Source organism: Mustela lutreola, chromosome 6 (genome assembly GCF_030435805.1).
Source record: "Mustela lutreola isolate mMusLut2 chromosome 6, mMusLut2.pri, whole genome shotgun sequence".
In the NCBI taxonomy this organism is placed as follows: Eukaryota; Metazoa; Chordata; class Mammalia; order Carnivora; family Mustelidae; genus Mustela; species Mustela lutreola.
The window spans coordinates 120,470,809-120,488,605 of NC_081295.1; positions in this window are offsets into that span (position 1 = coordinate 120,470,809).

Here is a 17,797-nt window from a genome sequence, read left to right on the forward strand (position 1 = left end):
ACAATATATAGAAAAGCCCATTGCAGCAAGAACAAATGAACCAAGCAAAAGCAAGACACACACACACACACACACACACACACACACACAGCCCAAACCATAATCCAGAAACCAACCTGAAGTCTATTAAGATTGGAATGGATTAATAAGTTGTGGTGTACTCATACAATAGTACACACTACAGCACTTTAAATGGATGAACCTGGACTAACTACATTGTTCAGCATGAATAAGACTAAAAAAATATAATGTTGACCAAACAAAAAGTTGTAGAAGAATACACATAGATACCATTTTATAAAACTTAAAACTCTATGTAAAAAGATACTTGTTAATGTTTAAGGATTCACAAATGCTTGGTAAAAGATGCCTAGTAATGGTAAAATTGACTTCATGCTGGGTCATTACATCTGGTAAAAGAGAAAGAGAAATGGAAGGGTCCAGAGACATCAACTGTGTTATAGACATTAAAAACAGATTTGAAACAGGGCAAAATGTTAAGATTTAATAAAGTTGGGTGTTTGGGCAATGGATATCTCTTAATCTTTATGTTTAAAATATTTCATGATTAAGGTACCAGAAAATAAAAATCGTAGAGATGAGCAGACTAATGGATTTTAAAAAATACTAAGCATAGGAACAGTCATTTGTTATTGCCCAAATAACTAGACATAATTAAAAATACCTGATTATGTTAGAACTAAACAGAATTAATTTAAAACTTATTATCTATAAAGAAATTATAAGAATAAAAACTTGATCATAAAATCAGATACTCTGTAATTGATAGCATGAAGGAGCTGTGGTACATTTTATATTGTTATGGGTAATATTTTTTTAAAATTTTATTTACTTATTTGAGCGAGAGGGAGAGGGAGAGAGAGAGAGCACAAATATGGGGAAAGGGAGCTGGGAGCCTGATGTGGGGCTTGATCCCACGACTCTGGGATCATGGCCTGAGCCTAAGGTGGACGGCTAATCAACTGAGCCATCCAGGAGCCCCTGTTATAGGTAATATTAAACATTTCTAACATACAGAACACATAGGGAACAATACCCGTGTACCCACTACTCAAATACAGTTGTGTTCTTTGTACCTGACTTCAGTGCTCTTTCTTTTATCTCCCCAATGCAATTATTAGTTTAAAATTAGTGCGTATCAGTCTTCATTATGTTTTGAGAATTGTCCCCATGAAATATGAACATTTGGTTTATTTTAAGTAAACTTGTTGTTGTTCAATATTATATTATTTGAATACAACATAATTCTATTCGCTTGTTTAGCCACTGATGGGTAACTCCTGATTACTAAAGATAAACAAGGCTGCAATGAACATCCTTATGCATATTTCCTTGTGCACGTAGATGAGAGATTGTCCAAGGCTCTGGGACACATAAACTGAAGTAGAATCATTGGGTTGTAGAATATTTGCACCCTTGAAATTTATTCAACATTACATATGTTAAATAAATGCTTGAAATAAGCAGGAAAACTACTTAAACTTTCCACCATGAGTGTATGCAAATTCTGGTTTCTCCCCATCGCTCCATCAGCCCTTGGTATCACCAAGTGATCTACACTCAGATAATGAAGTTATACTTATTCACATTTAGACCTTTAATTCATTTTATAAAATATTTTATTTATTTATTTGACAGAGAGAGAGAGAGAGTGAGAGAGAGAGAATGAGCATGGGAAGGAGCAGAGGCAGAGGGAGAAGCAGACTTCCTGCTGAGCAGGGAGCCCGATGTAGAACTTGATCCCAGGACCCAGGGATCATGACTGGGCCAAAGACAGACACTTAACTGACTGAGCCACTCAGGTGCCCTCCCCGCTTTAATTCGCTGGACATTTATTTTTGTATGGTGTAAATTAAGCTTCTGATGTTCACCTCCTGTGGACAGAGCCAATTTTCATAGCACCATTAACTGACTTCTGCAGTAGTTCTCAAATTATGGCCAGAGGATCTCTGGGGAAGAGAGATTCCTGAGGTTCTTTTATAGGGTCCACAAGGTTAAAGCTATTCATAATACGAAGGTGTTATTTGTCTTTTTCCCTTTTATTCTCATGAGTGAATGGTAGTTTCCCAAAGGCTACAATGGCATGTGGTGACATCATTGCTTTAACAGCTAATAAACTGTGTACTGTGTATTGTACTTTCTAGGATTTTCTAAGGCAGTGAGTTTAGAGTATAAATACATATATTTAAAAAAAATTAACTCAGTTTTCTCATTACTGTTACTGTGCTCCAACCAGCTCTTTACAGTTGCAGCTGCTAGTCTGTAATCTCTTTATCTTCCAAGAAATCATGATTTTTAAATCCCAAATATTTTTTCCTGCACCTATGCATAAATACAGGAATTAAGGTTATCTTGTTTTTGCAATGATATTAAAATATTTTCCAAAACCATTTCTAGTTTTCAAAATTTTATATGGAAAGTATTATTTTAGAATTAAATATTTTATTCTAAAATAAACACTATTTATAATACATTTTCTTGGATTTAAGGATGAATTACTGGTTTAAAAAAAGATATCAGAAGACCTTTTTTTTTGGAGAGAGAGAGAGCTCATGCCTGCTGGGATGTGGTGGGGAGGGTCAGAGGAAGAATCTTAAATAGGCTTCACGCCCAGCATGGAGCTGGACATGGGGCTTGATTTCAAGACCTTGAGATCATGACCTGAGCTGAAGTCAAAAGTCTGAGGCTTAACCCAATGAGCCACCCCGGTGCCCCTGGAGGACACGTTTTCTCAGTCTGTATCTGTGTTGCCTGTGTCTGAAAAAGACGAAACTGTTATAGCAGCAAGTTCTTTAACTCATGTGAAGGAGGAATAGGTTTCAAAAGAAGCTAGGGAAACATGTAAGTATGAAAAAAATGTCAAAAGGTACCCCTTCTTTAGCTTTATGGATGTCAACAATAGTTTCAAAGACTAATATGGCTCTGATTAGGTTGTAGCATCATCTTGGGTCCAATCATTCATTGTTCAAAGGAAAAAGGACTTAAATGTTTTAAATGTAGGTGTTACAAACTCTGTAAAAGCCTCTTACAGGATATCTTATCATATTGCACTGGCTGGAGGAGCTCCTACAATAGCAAAGAGACTAATACGGTCTTTTCCAGTTGCTTTGTTTCATGAATGCCTGCCTGATGAAAAGACAGTATAAGAAAGCATAGTTCTGCCACTTCCCAATGACATAGTAACTCGTCGAATTAAAGATTTAACTGCAAACATAAAGACTGAGTTAATATCTCATCTGAAAAGTTGTACCTTTGCCTTACAAACGGACAGATTTGTAGATGTGTCTGGACATGCTGGTTGGCTTATACTCATTTGGTATCATTGCCAACTAATCATTGATCTTATTTTATGTGAGTGCTTGGCCACAAACACGCGGGTGCTAAAACATTAACAATGTTGTACAACTTTTTAAAAAATCTCATGGTTTTTCCTGCAATGCCTGTGTTGTTGACATTTCTAATGAGGGCGGGAGAACAATGGCAGGTAATGTTACCAGTGCCTTGGCACCAAGCAAGGGAAGAGCGTCTAATTCTTTTAGCACTCATTATATTCTTTATTATGACACATCCACAGTTTTTTTTTAAAAAGTCACTTTCACTAGAGAATGTCCTTGATGAAGGAATAAGATTTATTTTTTATTAAATCTTAACTTGAGTACATTTTAAGAAATATTCTGGGATGAAATGAGAAATGATCATCAAGCTCTTCTACTGTATAGTAGAATATGGTGGTTGTCTCTAGGGAAAAGGCTGAGTTGCAAGCTGATCTACCTACTTTTTGAATGGAATACATTTTTTTTTTCAGTTGGAAAAACAAAAAACTGACAGAAAATTGGTTATTCAGACTTGGGTATTTGGGAGACATTTTCTTGAGTATGAACAAAGTGAGACTGTCACTTCAAGGAAAACAGCTGATTATATCTGTGGTCAAGGATAAAATGTAAGTTTTTGAGTGAAATTAGAATTTTGGGAAGCTCGTATCTACTACCATAAGGTACTTAAAAACTTTTCTGATGAAATCAGTGGTAATAATAATGAATATGATTTAAATAGATAGTATATAAGATGTGCTGACATTTCCAATTGGAGAAAGACAACTATCATATGATCTCCCTGATATGAGGAAGTTGAGAGGCAACTTGGGGGATTTGAGGGTAGGAAAAGAATAAATGAAACCAGGTGGGATCAGGAGGGAGACAAACCATAAGAGACTCTTAATCTCACAAAACAAACTGAGGGTTGCTGGGGTGAGGGGGGTAGGGAGGTAGAGAGAGAGTGGTGGGGTGATGGACAGTGGGGAGGTTACGTGCTATGGTGAATGTTGTGAAGTGCGTAAACCTGGCGATTCACAGACCTGTACCCCTGAGGCTAATAATACATTATATGTTAATTTAAAAAATGTGTTGACATTTCAAATAGCTGCATAATTCAGTGAACTGATCTTTTCTAATGATCAGTGCATGATGCACAATTGTTGCAGAAGCCTGTACTGATAAAGAAATTCTTCTCAAGTGCAGGATAGGCCAATGGATTTCAGTGAATTCCTGTCATTTATCCCCTGAATCAGAAACTTTAGACTCACATTCTTACTCTTCTCTCAAACCTTTCATTTTATTACTCAATACTTCGTGTCAATTCCACTTCCCAGACACCCTTAAGTATATTCTCTCATCTTCGAACTATTTTTGATGTCTTCATTTGGAACTTTGGGAATTTTACTTGTTTTATAATAAATATTAAATCTTTAACAACAGAGAAGGTATTTCTTGATCTTGCTACTACCTACCTCCCTGTGTCTCCTTGTTTCACTTTTTCCCTCAGTTAATCTGATTATAGATACAGATCTTTATGAAAACATGCTGATTCATGACTGCCTGCCTTTACTTTCTTGTGGTTTCCTTTGTGTGGAATGTTCCCCTTCTCCTGCTTACTTGGAAAATTCCAAGTTACATCTATCAAAATTCCATGCAAATGTTTCTTCCTCCAGGAAACCTTTCTTGACCTGCTTCATACCAGTAAGAGTTAGTCCCCTTATTTTTTCTGGGTTACTTTGTATTTTTTTCTATTGCTGTACTTATCCTTCTGTAATGTTTTTTCTTTCTGTAGAATTCTTGTTACAGAATTATCTTTTGGTGTGATGATGTTTATACACACACATATGTATGTCTATCTATCTATCTCTCTATATTTTAAAGATTTTGTTTATTTAAGAGAGAGAGTGAGAGAGAGAGCACCAGTAGGGGAAGGGGCAGAGGCAGAGGAAGAAGCAGTCCTCTCCTTGAGCAGGGAGTCCACAGGGCTCAATCCTGGGACTCCAGGACCATGACCCAAGCCACAGGCAGACGTTTAACTGACTGAGCACTCAGGTACCTCTATGTTTACCTATTTTGAGCAATCCCATGAGAAACAGGCCTGGGAAACCCCCATTGGGCTTCCTAAAACAATATTGTTGAGAGGTTCACTTTTAAAAGTAGGAACTTGAGAAATTTTCTGGTCTTGCTATCATATCAATTATTCTTTTGGATTTGTTTTATATTATAGCTACTATTAACACCGTTTTGAGTTGGTGCTGGAAAATTTAAGCCAAAATTTTTGCCTATGTCTAGATTTTGTGATCTAAATTACTTTCATTTTAGACTCTAATGAGGTGTCTTGCTTCATGTGAACTGAAGTCTGGCAAAGTCCATTTTCCCATATTGATACTGGGAAACAGTATGGGAGTCACTAATGTGCAGAAATTGCAACCTGAAATCAGCAAATCTCCCGTTTTACAATCCACTGTTGCTCTCTGGAGGATACATAGGTGGGTGGTGCTTGGTGTTGAGAAGCTTAGGGAAGCCATACGGTTGTGTTTTCTCTTTTAATATGTGCATTATATTCCCCTTGGAAAGGGGTTGTTGGATAATTTTCAGCCTTCCCAAGAAGCTAATTATTTCCTCCATTATTTGAGAGGAGATTTTTTCCCCTCCCTTCCTGTGTAAAAACATGGGTTAATTGTGAAATGGGAAGTGAGGTATCCAAGAGGATCTAGAACCTCAAACTTCAGCTGTTTTGGTGCAGAAGCTGCACATTTTTTTTCTTTTTTAAAAAATTAGATCTGATTTTTTAAAATTTTTAATTTTTTATAAACATATATTTTTATCCCCAGGGGTACAGGTCTGTGAATCGCCAGGTTTACACACTTCACAGCACTCACCAAAGCACATACCCTCCCCAATATCCATAACCCCACCCCCCTTCTCCCAACCCCCTTCCCCCCAGCAACCCTCAGTTTGTTTTGTGAGATTAAGAGTCACTTATGGTTTGTCTCCCTCCCAGTCCCATCTTGTTTCATTTATTCTTCTCCTGCCCACTTAAGCCCCCATGTTGCATCACCACTTCCTCATATCAGGGAGATCATATGATAGTTGTCTTTCTCTGCTTGGCTTATTTCGCTAAGCATGATATGCTCTAGTTCCATCCATGTTGTCGCAAATGGCAAGATTTCATTTCTTTTGATGGCTGCATAGTATTCCATTGTGTATATATAAGAGTGGTAGATCTGATTTTTTAAAGACGATTTTATTTATTTATTTGACAGACAGATCACAAATAGGCAGAAAGGCCGGCAGAAAGAGAGGAAGAAGCAGGCTCCATGCTGAGCAGAGAGCCCGATGTGGGGCTCTACCCCAGGACCTTGGAATCATGATCTGAGCTGAAGGCAGAGGCTTAACCCACTGAGCCACCCAGGTGCCCTAAGAGTCTCTTATGGTTTGTCTTGCTCTCTGTTTTTATCTTTTTTTATTTTCCTTTCCTTCCCTCATGTTCCTCGGTTTTGTTTCTTAAATCCCACATGTGAGTGAAATAATATAATATTTGGGAGGAGCTATCCAAAAGAAATCTATCAGACGACAGTCAGGGTTTTCATGACTAGTCTCCTCTGGTTTTCAGTGGCTTTCAACACAGCATGCTCAGTCCTGTTTTTACAGCAAGAGTCAGTCAGCTAGATAACCCAAAGAAACCCAGGAAGGAAACCCAGACTTGGAGAAGGAGAGTAGGTTACACTGTTCTCGATTAAAAAACAAGGTCCTGGAAAGTTGGCCAGATATATAGTTTCCACCAGGGAAAACGCCGATCAGTTTGTATGTCTCTAGAATAGGAAATTTAAAGGCTGCGAGTCTGCTGCTTGTTTCTTGAGAACTGGTGTGGCTACATTGTGATTATCAAGGAAAGGAGCTTCTTTTGGAAGGTGCCCTTAAATTATGAGGAGGTCCTCATCTGGAGGATATTGGAAAATGAAAACTACTATCTGGCCTGTTCAATGGAACTCCTGTTTCTATTGATTCCAAGAAATTCTAATTAACTCACATGTATCCAAGATAGGAGTCTCAAATGCATGGGGTGGGAGTGGGGGTTGGGGAGAAAGAAATTAACCAAGGTTCCTAATGCTTTAAATGTTGGTAACATTTAAGAAAAATTCCAGGCTGAGATAAGGTCAAAGTACAAAATCTGTGAACTTGAGTTCTGGCTGTCACCGTTTTCAAGAGATTGCAGAGAAAAATTCCAATCTGTAAGTTACACAATTAGGTTAAGTAAGTTAAAGAAATTAGCCTTCAGAGGATGGAAACATTTAATGATTTTCTACTTGGAAAAGGTTGCCTTCTCTTTTTTTATTGTTCAAATTTTTATTTAAATTCTAATTAGTTAACATACAGCGCAAAATTGGTTTCAGGAGTAGAATTCAGTGGTTCATTACTTACATACAACCCCCAGAGCTCATCACAAGTGCCCTCCTTAATACCCATCACCCACTTAACTCATCCCCCACTCACCTCCCCCCATCCATCCTCAGATTGTTCTCTATCTTTAAGAGTCTCTAATAGTTTGTTTCCCTCCCTTTCTTTTTCCCCTCCCCCCTTAATGGTTTATCTGTTTTGTTTCCTAAATTCCGCATTTGAGTGAAATCATATGGTATTTTTCTTTCTCTAATTTTTCTTAGCTAATTATACTCTAGTTCCATCCAGATCATTGTGAAAGGCAGGAACGTTTCCTTGCAAATTAAAAAAATGTATAGACTTATTATAAAACCTTAGTTCAAAAGTAAATACTATACTCTGATAAACATAAGATGAAAAAGCACAAACTCATGTAAAGATAACTAAGTTATTTTTTTAAAGATTTTATTTATTTATGTATTTTGTCAGAGAGAGAGAGAGAGAGAGAGTGAGAGCATAAGCAGGCAGAGGCAGAGAGAGAAGCAGGCTCCACGCTGAGCAAGGAGACCAGTGTGGGACTTGATTCCAGGACCCTGGGATCAGGACCTGAGCCCAAGGCAGATGCTTAACTGACTGAGCCACCCAGGCATCCCAAAAACAATGCAGTTATAATGAATACTTAAATAGTGGTCTTGTTGTTGCTGTTTTAACATACTTTCTGTTCCTAAAAACTTTTTGTATGAAAAATGGGGAAATATAATTCTGGCTTAATATTTTCAGTGTCTTTGATAGGTTATAAAATAAAATTCAGATATGCAACTGTACTGTAGACAAATAGTTAGTGGTCATAAAAAGATTTAAAAAATTTCTCTACTGTGGGGCACCTGGCTTGCTCAGTCAGTGGAGTGTGCGACTCTTGATCTCAGGGTCATAATTTGAGCCCCATGTTGGGTGTAGACGCTGTTTAAATAAACTTAAAAAACAAACAAACAAACAAACAAAAACCTCTCTGCACTAAAAATCTAAACTAGTATGTAGAGGATTACTCAATAAAGTAAATTCAAGAGAACTTAATTTTAATCTAAGCTTATTTAATATTCTTGAGATGGGTAAAAATTTTCATAAGATTAAAATTATTTTGTGCATTTTGAGTTTAAATTATGTCCCTGCTCTGATTTCATCATGTATAAAATAAAAATGCAGTCATAGCATTTTTGTACATATGAAACCATGCTTTTTGGGGCTCCTGGGTGGCTCAGTGGGTTAAGCCTCTGCCTTTAGCTCAGGTCATGATCCCCAGGTCCTAGGATCCAGCCCACAATGGGCTCTCTTGCTCAGCAGGGAGCCTGTTTCCTCCTCTCTGTCTGCTTGCCTCTCTGCTTACTTGTGATCTCTGTCTGTTGAATAAATAAACAAAATCTTTAAAAAAAAAACTACAAAAAACCCCATGTTTTCTTTTTTTAAAATATACTTTTTTGGGGGGAGCAGTTTCAGGTTTATAGTAAAACTGAGTGGAAAGTACAGATAGTTTTCATATGTTCCCTCACTTCCTATCTTCTCTAAAATTCCTCTGTTAGTAACATCTTGCATTAGTGTGGGATATTTGTTACAATTGATGAGCCCGTGACATTACATTTAAAATATTTCGTTTATTTATTTGGGATAGAGAGTGAGAAAGAGATCATGAGCAGGGGTAGGGATAGGGTAGAGGGAGAAACAGACACCCCGCTGAGCAGGGAGCCCAATGTGTGGCTCCAGGATCCTGGGGTCATGACCTAGCTGAAGGCAGAGGCTTAACCAACTGAGCCACCCAGGCATTCTGTTGTCACATTTTTTTTTTTTTTAAGATTTATTTATTTGTCAGAGAGAGAGAGAGGGCACATACAAGCAGGTATGGGCGGAGAGGGAAGCAGGCTCCCCACCAAGCAAGGAGCCCAACGGGACTCCATCCCAGGACCCTAGGTCCATGGCCTGAGCTGAAGGCATCGGCTTAACTGAGTCACCCAGGCATTTCCAAAATTATTTTCATTTGTTTTTTTCTTTTACACTTTATGTTTTAAAGATTTTATTTATTTGTCAGAGACTGTACACAAGCATGAGGAGCAGCAGGCAAAGGCAGAGAGCGAAGCAGGCTTCCTGCTGAGCAAGGAACCCAATGCAGGATCCCAGGACCCTGGGATCATGAGCTGAGCTGAAGGCAGATGCTTAACCAACTTAGCCGTCCAGGCATCCTGTTGTTACATTATTAAGCAAAGTCTCTAGTTTTACATTAGGGTTCAGTCTTTGTTTGTATATTCTTGTACAGTTTTTGTACATTGACAAGTGTGTAATTAAATGTATCCAACATTTCAGTATCATACAGAATAGCTTCACTGCCCTGAAAATGCCCTGAGCTCCATCTGTCCTTCTCTGCGTCCCTCTTTCCCAATGAACCCCTGGTGGTCACTGATCTTTTTTTTTTTTTAAATTTAAAGGTTTTATTTATTTATTTGACAGAGAGAGAGATCACAAGTAGACAGAGAGGCAGGCAGAGAGAGAGAGGAGGAAGCAGGCTCCCTGCTGGGCAGAGAACCCGATGCGGGACTCGATCCTAGGACCCTGAGATCATGACCCGAGCCGAAGGCAGGGGCTTTAACCCACTGAGCCACCCAGGCACCTGTCACTGATCTTTTCACTGTATTTTTATTGTCACCAATTTGATCTTTTTCAGAATGTCATATAGTTGGGAATCACAGTATGTATCCTTTTCAGATGACTTCTTTCACTTAGCAATATACATTTAAATTTCCTCCATGTCTTTTTGTGGTTTGATAGCTCATTTAAAAAAATTGCTTAATAATATTCCATTGTGTGAATGTACCAATTTGTTTATCCATTTACCCATTGAAGGTTATCTTGTTACAAGATTTGGCAGTCCCCATATTTTCAACTTGAAATGCTCCATTAAGAGGAATATCCTAAATTTCATTCACTTACCTTCCAGAGCAGACTTTGCTATGTCTTAAGTTAATGTCTAGAAGTTTGCAAGTGAGTCATGGGTCCTCAGATAGAGATACAATTTAAATATTCAGTATCACAAATGACACGGAATCCTCATGTCACTTCAACTACAGTATCTGGTAAAAGTTAAGGTGTCCTATTTCTCAGATGATTTTTTTTTAAAGATTTTATTTATTTATTTGACAGAGAGAAATTACAAGTACACTGAGAGGCAGGCAGAGAGAAAGAAGGAAGCAGGCTCCCTGCTGAGCAGAGAGCCCGATGCGGGACTCGATCCCAGGACCCTGAGATCATGACCTGAGCCGAAGGCAGCGGCTTAACCCACTGAGCCACCCAGGCGCCCTCTCAGATGATTTTTTAAAAGGTTTTATTTATTTTTTCAAGAGAGCGTGCATGTGCATGTGTGAGCACAAGCAGGGGGAGGGCAGAGAGAGAGCAAGAAGCAGACTACCCGGTCAGCAGGGGAGCTGGAAGATGGGGGGCTGGATCCCAGGACCCTGAGATCATGAAATGAGCTGAAGGCAGATGCCTAACCGACTGAGCCACCGAGATATCCTACAAATTCTTAATATTAATGGTGATTGTATCTTTAATATTAACCTAATAAAAACTTTTAAAATCTCTGACTTTGGGACCCGGTCTTCTGCCTAATGGTTGCTGCACTTGAGTGTATGTTTAACTTCTCAGATGTCTGTTAACATTTTTCACGATTGTCATGACTGGGTGGACAATTACAAAAACAGTAAAGAGAAGAGCTTACGTTTCTAACAGCCCTTGTGTCACTTTCTGCTGAAGACCCTGTGAAATCTTTAAATCTAGTTAATACTCAACCAACATTTCTTTATGGGAATTGAAAGCCGTACTAATGATATTCATTGGATGGTTAGAACAATTCATGAAAGACCTAAGGTTTCTAAATGCTGCAGTTGTTTTCACATTTCATTTAATATCAAGGGAAGAATCTTTGTGCTCTGAGAGGTAATCTGTATTGAGCAGCTGGACAGTTGGAGTTGAAAATCTTCCTAAATGTTCAGGATAAGGAATTGATCTGAGTTTGGGGCATGGGTCTGTCTTTCTTTCTTTCTTTCCCTAAAGAGAAAAAGAAAGAGGTTTCTGTCTTGCATGTTGAACTTATTTGCTCTGTTTTATTCAGCATGGTTCTGTGTTTGTACCAGTGTTTGTAACAGTCTCCAGGAGTAGCAGTCTTCAAATTGGGATTTTGTATTTTTGGGGGTATCAGGAAACTTTCCAAGGGGGACATAGGCACAGAAAATTTTAGGGGAATCTAGACCCCTAACATCCATGTGCACACACTTGAAACAGTGATGTGCTTAATCAAACACTTAGTGTTTTAAGCCCCTTTAAAAAATAAAAGTGGCATGCTTATGACTGCTTTTAGAGTACTCAATCTCTTTCTCCCAAGTGTACCACTTACCTATCCAAGATATAATCATGATGCCTTGACCTGGGGATAAAATTCTCTGAGTAACAAAGAAAAAGATGGTTCAAAGCCTATATAGCCGTGAAGCCTCCTTTAACCACAACTTTGCGTCCTTCTATGTTTCTGTTAAGGGCACTGATCCTCAACCATTTTGGCCCTCAAGGGAGATGCCTGGCAATATCTGCAGACATTGGAACATCTGGGTGGCTCAGTTGTTAAGCATCTGCCTTCAGCTCAGGTCATGATCTCAGGGTCCTGGAATCTAGCCCTGCATCAGGCTACCTGCTCTGAGGGAAGCCTGTTTCTCCCTTTCCCGCTGCATGTGTTCCTGCTCTCACTCTCTCTCTCTCTCTCTCTGTCAGATAACTAACTAACTAAATAAATGAAATCTTAAAAAAAAAAATCTGAAGCAGTTCCTGGAGCTCCTGGGGAGTCAGTCAGTTGGGGAACTGACTCTTGGGGAACTGACTCTTGATTTTGGCTTAGGTTGTGATCTTGGGGTTGTGGGATCCAGCCCTACATTGGGCTCCCCACTTGGCAGGAAGTTTGCTTGAGAGTCTCAGATTATCTCTCTCCCTCCATCCCTCCCCACTGCATTCTCTCTCTCTCTCAAATAAATAAATAATCTTAAAAAAATCTGAAGACATTTTTTATTGCCATAACTGATGGGTTTGGGTCAGGGATCAGTGCTAGTGGGTAGAGGTGGGGATACTGCTAAAATCCTACAATGCATGGGATATCTGATAATGAAGAATTTATTCAACTCCAAATGTCAGTAAGACTCCAGGTTGAGTAACTTTATGTTAAGGGTGATATGTAGCCTAAGAAATGGGGGAGTTTTGGCCTGTTTTACAATATTCTGGATTTACATAATTCCTCAGTGGAAAAGTTGAAATGCTGAAAAATTATATCTGATAACCTTGAGGCTTTCTTTTCTTTCTTTCTCTCTTTTTTTATGATTTTATTTGAGAGAGAGAGAGAGAGAGAGAGAGCACATGATAGTGGGGTGGAGGGGCATTGGCAGAGGGAGCAGGAGAAGCAAATTCCCTGCTGAACTGGGACCCCAAGGTGGGGCTTGTCCCAGGACTGAGTCACCCAGGTGCCCAGAAGGCTTCCTTTTCTAATTTTAAAGGACTAATGGTTCCTTAGAATTGGCAAGAGATACTGATGGGGGTGGTTTTTAAATTTCATTCAGATGACAGATTTATGGTAAGGTTCTATTCTCAGTTTAGGGGTACCTGTGTGGCTCAGTTGATTAAGCATTTAACTCTTGATTCATCTCAGGTCATGATTTCAGGGTCATGAGATCTAGCCCTGCACTGGGCTCACGCAGGCGTGGAGCCTACTTAAGATTCTCTCTCTCCAACATTCCCAAATCAATCAATGTGATACAACAAATTAATATGAAAAGAGAGAAGAACCACATGGTCCTCTCAATTGATGCAGAAAAAGCATTTGACAAAATCCAGCATCCGTTCCTGATTAAAACGCTTCAAAGTATTGGGATAGAGGGAACATTCCTGAACTTCATCATATCTATCTATGAAAGACCCACAGCAAATATCATCCTCAATGGGAAGAACCTTGCAGCCTTCCCGTTGAGATCAGGAACAAGACAAGGATGCCCACTTTCACCACTCTTGTTCAACATAGTATTAGAAGTCCTAGCAACAGCAATCAGACAACTAAGAGAAATAAAAGGTATCCAAAGTGGCAATGAAGAAGTCAAACTCTCTCTCTTTGAAGATGACATGATTCTTTATATGGAAAACCCAAAAGACTCCACTCCCAAACTACTAGAACTCATACAGCAATTCAGCAACGTGGCAGGATACAAGTCAATGTGCAGAAATCAGTGGCTTTCTTATACACTAACAATGAAAATACAGAAAGGGAAATTAGAGAATCGATCCCATTTACTATAGCACCAAGAACCATAAGATACCTGGGAATAAACCTAACCAAAGAGGTAAAGGATCTGTACTTGAGGAACTACAGAACACTCATGAAAGAAATCAAAGAAGACACAAAAAGATGGAAGACCATTCCATGCTCTTGGATCGGAAAAATAAACATTGTTAAAATGTCTATACTGTCTAGAGCAACCTATACTTTTAATGCCATTCCCATCAAAATTCCACCAGTATTCTTCAAAGAGCTGGAGCAAATAATCCAAAAATTTGTATGGAATCAGAAGAGACCCTGAATTGCTAAGGAAATGTTGAAAAACAAAAATAAAACTGGCGGCATCACGTTACCTGATTTCAAGCTTTATTACAAAGCTGTGATCACCAAGACAGCATGGTACTGGCATCAAAACAGACACATAGACCAGTAGAACAGAGTAGAGAGCCCAGATATGGACCCTCAACTCTATGGTCAAATAATCTTCGACAAAGCAGGAAAAAATATACAGTGGAAAAAAGACAGTCTCTTCTACAAATGGTGCTGGGAAAACTGGACAGCTATATGTAGAAGAATGAAACTCAACCATTCTCTTACACCGTACACAAAGATAAACTCAAAATGGATAAAAGACCTCAATGTGAGACAGGAATCCATCAGAATCCTAGAGGAGAACATAGGCAGTAATCTCTTCGATATCAGCCACAGCAACTTCTTTCAAGATATGTCTCCAAAGGCAAAGGAAACAAAAGCGAAAATAAACTTTTGGGACTTCATCAAAATCAAAAGCTTCTGCACAGCAAAGGAAACAGTCAAAAAAGCAAAGGAGAAGATATTTGCAAATGACAGTACAGACAAAAGGTTGATATCCAGGATCTATAATGAACTCCTCAAACTCAACACACACAAAACAGGCAATCATATCAAAAAATGGGCAGAAGATATGAACAGACACTTCTCCAATGAAGACATACAAATGGCTAGCAGACACATGAAAAAAATATTCATCATCACTAGCCATCAGGGAGATTCAAATTAAAACCACATTGAGATATCACCTTACACCAGTTAGAATGGCTAAAATTAACAAAACAGGAAACAACATGTGTTGGAGGGGATGTGGAGAAAGGGGAACTCTCTTCCACTGTTGGTGGGAATGCAAGTTGGTGCAGCCTCTTTGGAGAACAGTGTGGAGATTCCTCAAGAATTAAAAATAGAACTTCCCTATGACCCTGCCATTGCTCTCCTGGGTATTTACCCCAAAGATACAGATGTCGTGAAAAAAAGGGCCATATGTACCCCAATGTTTATAGCAGCAATGGCCACGGTCGCCAAACTATGGAAAGAGCCAAGATGCCCTTCAACGGATGAATGGATAAGGAAGATGTGGTCCATATACACTACGGAGTATTATGCCTCCATCAGAAAGGATGAATACCCAACTTTTGTAGCAACATGGACGGGACTGGAAGAGATTATGCTGAGTGAAATAAGTCAAGCAGAGAGAGTCAATTATCATATGGTTTCACTTATTTGTGGAGCATAACAAATAGCATGGAGGACATGGAGAGTTAGAGAGGAGAAGGGAGTTGGGGTAAATTGGAAGGGGAGGTGAATCACGAGAGACTATGGACTCTGAAAAATAATCTGAGGGGTTTGAAGTGGCGGTGGGGGGAGGTTGGGGTACTAGGTTGTGGGTATTACAGAGGGCACGGATTGCATGGAGCACTGGGTGTGGTGAAAAAATAATGAATACTGTTATGCTGAAAATAAATTCATAAAAAAAAAAAAAGATTCTCTCTCTCCTTCTCCCTCTGCCGCCCCCCTAACCCTGCTTGCATGCATGCTCTCTTTCTCTCTAAAAATTGAAAAAAAAAAAAAAAGAATATTCTCAACATATAAAAACCATGTAAAGAAAAAGTAATTTGCAACAGAGTTCCCTAAGAACTAACAAAGACCTGTCACTCGTCTCATCTGTACTTCACTTGTTGCATGATTTGAAAACTGTGAAGGCAAAAATTTCGATATTTACTTCTGACAGATCAACATATTTCATTTTATTTTTTATTTTTTTGAAGATTTTATTTATCTATTTGACAGACAGAGAGCACAAGTAGGCAAAGAAGCAGGCAGAGAGAGAGAGAGGGGGAAGCAGGCTCCCTTCTGAGCAGAGAGCCCAATGTGGGGGTGTGTGTGTGTTCAATCCCAGGACCCTGAGATCATGACCTGAGCCGAAGGCAGAGGCTTAACCCACTAGGCACCCAGGTGCCCCTCAACATCATATTTTAGAGTAAAATAAACACATATTGGGAGTACTTTAATGTATGTTTTCTTGAGCTTCTGGCTTATAGGAAAAATATTTTTTATTGATTTTCACCAAATATTACTGGATCATATAAAAACATTTTTCTGTTCATCTCTGCTCATTTATTTGTTTTTATTATATACCAATTAGATTCAGGTTAATCTGATGGAAATATTTTGTGGATTCTGCTGTAAATAATTCACATAGCAATCAGAAATAGAATTTCTGTAAACTTACACTGGGTAATGATCTAATACCTTCTCTTCATTTTGCAGTTAATTTCCACTAAGTAGATTAAATTTGGTTCTTAAAAGCAGAAATCCACTTACCTAGGGATACAAAACAAAATGTTCCAAAATGTAGTCTTTGTTGTAATGCTCTAAACTCTAGAAATCAAGGTTCATTTATTTGGAATTAATTTTTCCTTCTTGGACATTGATACACTGTTCTATGCCTAACAAATGCAAATTAATCATTTTCTACAGTCAAATGAAATTACACACATACACATGCACAATAGTGCCCGTTTGTTTGTTATAATTTTTTTTTTTAAGATTTTATTTATTTGTCAGAGAGAGAGAGGGAGAGAGAGTGAGCACAGGCAGACAGAATGGCAGGCAGAGGCAAAGGGAGAAGCAGGTTCCCTGCTGAGCAAGGAGCCGGATGTGGGACTCCATCCCAGGACGCTGGGATCATCACCTGAGCCGAAGGCAGCTGCTCAACCAACTGAGTCACCCAGGCATCCCTGTTTGTTATAATTTTTAAACGCACTTCCAGATGACATGGGGTAAAGGTCTTTATTCAGAACCTATCAATTTTTAATTTCCAGATCTGTGGGTTTTTCTTTCTAACCTTAGTTTCGTACAGTTTGAATTTCACAAACAAGATGCCTCTGCCTCTAACAGGTATAAATATTAGCTATTTCACAAGAATTTTAAAAGTCTTTTTGGTATACTTCTAAGAACTGAAAAGTGAAAGAAACTAATGTGTAAAAATAGTTTTGCAAATCAGGTAGTTTCCTATTCTTTGCTTCAACAAAATTGAAGAACTCTACATTTAAGTTGTGAGATTATTTAAAATAGTATTTAATAATAGCTCACCATGTCAGTTTTGATGTATAACAAAGAAGAGATTTTAAAAATTGGGTGAAGTTACTATAACAAAATTTCTTCCGTTCTTATACTTATTCTGTTTCCATACTTTTATATGTGAATAAAATTTTTTAGTTCTTTATTTTAAAATACTTTATTTTAGAGGAATAGCAATAATATGGAACAGGCTTCAGAATAACAATAAATAACTTTTGCCAACAGAAAGTTGGGAAAATAAAGCCCATATCCATCTCTGGAAAAGAAACATTTCCAGTTAAATATTACTTTAAAAAAAGTTTTATGTTTAATACTTTTATTTACCCAAATCTGTATTATATTA